Here is a 4,899-nt window from a genome sequence, read left to right on the forward strand (position 1 = left end):
TTTAATTTTTTTTTTTGACTAAATCTTAACTTCTTAAAATAAGCCTAAATTTCAAATTTAAAAAGTGAAACAATTTTATGAAGTTGACTGTGCAAGTTGTGCGGGTAAAAATGTTATAAGAATAGTGTGACATATTATCACTATGTTGGGTGTTCATTTTATATGGTATGTTATGCAATCTTCTAAATTGATCATGTAATATGTATTAACTCACTTTTATTATTGTAGTCTAAAAGCACCATTTGATATTGCTTACGTAGTGTTCTAAACCAATCGCCTAACAAGAAAAAATTTACGAGTGAAGCATACTTACTTACTTTTGTTGAGCAATTATGAGACAAATGACTAATTAATTAGTAAATGTAGTGGTTTTTCAGTGTTCATAAGTATGTCATATAGATAACATCATATAATATTTTTGAGCTAGGCAATCAAATGAACAAGGCATGATAGTGCTGCAAACGAACCGAGCTATTCGCAAACTTGGCTTGTTAAATAAATAAATTAGCTCTAGCTTGATTTTTAGACTTGTTTAGTAAACTAGCCGAGTTCGAGCTAAAATAAGTTTATCTCGTTTATCTTTGTTTAAATTATAAGATAAATAATAGTAAAAAATAATAATTATTGAGTATCGAGCTAAGCTCGAATTAAATAATCGAACTCGATAAACAAACAAGCTGAGTTCGAGCCCTATAAAGCTCAACTTGACTTGATTAATTTGCAGCCTTCCTGGTTGATTATAAGAAGCAAAGCTTCGTAAAGTAGACAAATTGAATATGGAATGTTAACTTCTCATTTGGCAACCTTTTGTTTTAATCAAAAAGTCACTATAAGTTGTTATATCACTGTTTTTACTTTTTTGTATTTTTTTTAAAAAAATCAAAAAGTTATTAAAATAGTATATTCCAAAACGAGGCCTAGTGAAAGTCATCTACTTAAAAATGAGAGGTTGTTTGATTTTGCTTAATTAATGTACTTTTTGATATTTTATGAAAAAATTTACAAAAAAATAAAGATATAATATGACTCAAATAAGTGCACTTATATAGGCAGACTGAGGTATTTATTAATTTATTTTGATAAGGTATCTAATAATTTGTTCATTAATGCTGACTTTTTTAATTCACATTTTATATTTGTTTGAGGTAAACTAAATAAGTGTACTTTTTTACTTTTTATGAAATATGGGTTGGGTATGGGTTGGGTTTGAAGTAATATGGTAGAGAGGTGATGTGACTTAAATAAGATGGTGTAACTTAAATAGGATAGTGATTTTTTGACTTTTTGACTTTTTTTAGTTATGCCAAACCAAGCCATTCTCAATTATTATTAACGTCCAAGTTCTTTGAACCTAGTTAGGGTTATGTTTGTAATTTAAATTTGAAGTAGTATTTAGATTTTAAATTTGTAATTATGATTGAATTGTCATTACTATTTTGATGTTATCTATATATAATCTTCGTGGATTCATCCAACTTCCCTCTCCCATTTCTCTAAAAAGATTCATCCAATCAGATTTACCTGACTTGGGATGAGCCTGTTGGGCTTAGCAGCTGCCAAACTGATCGATAAACCTATTTTTAAATTAGATGGGCTTGATCTCTAACATCAGACCCAAGCCTTTGAATGACTAGACATTTGTTTGGGGATTCTATTTACACTAAAAAAAAAATCATTAAATATTTTCAAAGTATATCTTATTTAATTATTTAAAATTTTATTTTATTCTCATTATACTCTATTATTTTTATCAAATTACTTGCAAGGTAAATCCAAATAATAAATAGTAAACAAACTATAAAAAACTAAATTATTTCTAAAACTTTTCAATATAGAAAATAATTCTCAAATAGAGGGAAAAAAAACTAAACTTATAAGCACATAAGCATTATAAATACAGAAAAAATCAAACTTTCACATAAGCATTATAAAACTTTTCAATACAAAAAAAAAATTACATTATAAAATATCCACAAGAATGCTCGTGAAAAAGTAAAAACCAAACTTATAAGCACATAAGTGTCAGGCACTAACAAGAAATAGTAGTTCTCAAATAATGTACTATTTAAATGACAAAATAAGAACAACTCTAATAATATGTTATTGTTAATCTAACTACTTGACCCTTTAATTTTTGTCAAAAAAACGATATAGAAAATAATTTATGGTGTTCTACAAAAGTTGTGAAACCCTTTTATATGAATACTTACCTCATTTTTGATAAGTTGTTTCAAAAAATTATTCTGATTATTACTTTCATCAATTATTTGATTTTGTTTAAACTTTTTCTAAGGCTTAGGGTTTCAAAATAATAAAAAATAATGATGTTGATGATGATGGTGACTTTTGGTAGGCTGAATTAAAGTTTTGGAGAGAGGAGGAGGAGGAGGAAAAAGAAGAAGAAGAAACTTTGATATCTTGAGAAAGAAAATACAGAGATTTGAATAGGAATAACTGATTAGGGTATATCATGAAGAAAAAAAAATTATTTTAAAATTTAATATATGTTATTCATATTAATAAATTTATACTAAAATATAATAAAAATTAAAATTTATAAATTTAAATTAAACATACTGAGATATATTTTGGGTTCAAATAGTCCCATCCCATATCTACGTCGGCCATTTGAACTAATCACTACAGACCACACTATTTTGGGCTCATTTCCGTTTAGGAGACATCTCTATCATACGTGTCATCAGATCAGCTCGAATCAACCAGACATAGCTTTCACAAAATGGATTGAAAGACATCAAAATTAGCACCCAAAAAAACAAACCAAAAAAAAAGGGCATGAATTTGACCATTCATCAATATTCCACACACTTGTTTCAGGACAAATAGGACAGTAAAAAAAAACAACAATGCTAGAGACCTCTAAAAACATACCTCTAAATACACTTCTAATGAGATGGAAAAGAAAAAAAAAAATAAAAAATCAAGATACATGACTGACAGTGGCAGTGGGTGAGACCCACTGCCACATCACTAGTGGTATCTCTAAATTAGAGGTCCCAAACATTTTTCTAGTAAAAAAAATAACAAAAATGAGTGAGACCTCAAAATTTGGAGCTCTAAAGGGGCATTAATTTGTCCTTTTCCCCCTCTTGTTTTGTCTTTTACCTTCCTTCCTTTGGTTTTTTTTTTTTGTTAAACGGTGACAGCTCATTAGAGCTGCTTTTGAGCAGCTCTAAATATATAGTAAACATTATAAATATTAATAATTTTACCATAAATTTGTAATATTTTTTGTGCTAAGTTATGAATTATTTATAAACTTAAAAATTTTACGCAGTTTAACATTAGAAAAAGAGATATCCCCACATTCTATATATAATTTATCTGTTAATATCTCTTTTACAATGAACTCACTTGAACGTCATAAAATATTAACATTGACTTCTTTCGTATAGCACGAACACGAATCGGTTCTTATCATCTTCTTTGTAGATTTTCATCATCAATAAGTGGGATGTATTTTTTTTTTTTTTGGTGAATAAAGTGGGATGTATTTATTCCCTTACTATACATACATGTGTATATATATGTACACACAAAAGCATCATCTTCTTTGCAAACCTCTATCATTTTCTTTATTAAAATTTTTTAGTATACTTTAGTACACTTGAAAATATCAAAAAGGTTTTCAATAGGGGACAGAATTATACTGGGCTCTTTTGGGAAGAGCTAAAAACGCCAGCTTTTGACTTTTTTATTCATTTTGAGTCATATTACCTCTCATATTTTTTACTCACAAAAAGACAAAAATAGACTAAAAAAGTCAAAAAATTAACTTTTTATCAACTTCTCAAAACACTCCACTATCGTATATTCTCAATTGTTAGGGGGTACACGGTGGATTTTCGAATAAGTTGAATTCTTTTCGAATGGAATGGCTGAATGAAGTGTGTTGCAATAGAGAGTCAAGTCTACCAAGATGACACTAGGGTTGCAACTTGGATGGATTTGATTGGGCTAAGAGTCACAAATTCATTTATTGCATGAATTCATAGGTAAAATGGAAATAAATAAATAAAGGGTCAAATTCATGCGTTGGGTGTGATTATTCAATTTTGATACCAATCTTTTGAGTGAGTGAATACCCTTTGTATGGAAACAGCTCCAAAAGTTGTACTTGATTTAGGGTATATGTTCAAATATTTTTTCCTTCAAAAAAGAGAACATAAATTCAAACCGTTTGTTAAGTTGGATTGTGACTGAAAGCATGAGAGATGGCACTATAGTTCACACGATGAAATACCTTTGTATTTTTTAATGTTGATGAAGAATTGAGTCTGTTGAGAGCTTTTAGTTTCAAATTTAAGGTGTGAATTGAGTGTGTAGTGACTGTTTTGCATCTATAAATGCGAACATGTTAGGCAATAATGGTTTGTCATGTGTTATTTATGCATATAGTAAGGGCACGTGAAACTCACAGTGTTTTGTATCTATAGATGCAACACAAGAATAGCTTCCTTAAGTAATTGGCTGATCTATCTTATTTGATGAACTAACATTCTTGCTTGTACTCGCATCTATAGATATGAACACTGGTAGATGCGAACACAGTCATAACTTTTCTAGGCGATTGGTGGATTTATTACCTTATCTAATTCTTAACTAAGATAATTTTTATATATTATAAAATAAAATAAAAATGAACAATGCATTATCAAATATTATAAAAAATTTCTCACAATTAACAATTAATTAATTTTTGTTTTGAGAAAAAAAAATTAGAAACACAAAAATTAACTATAAATTTAGGCACAACAATTCTTTCTTACAAGTGTGTTGTATTTATTTATTTATTTATTTTGGAGTTGAACAATAAATTTGTTTGTTTTTCTTGTTGTAAATAGGGACAGCGTGTCAAAGTTCTAGGCGTTACAACAA

Source organism: Camellia sinensis, chromosome 6, assembly GCF_055761805.1.
Source record: "Camellia sinensis isolate YWXY chromosome 6, ASM5576180v1, whole genome shotgun sequence".
Taxonomy (NCBI): domain Eukaryota; kingdom Viridiplantae; phylum Streptophyta; class Magnoliopsida; order Ericales; family Theaceae; genus Camellia; species Camellia sinensis.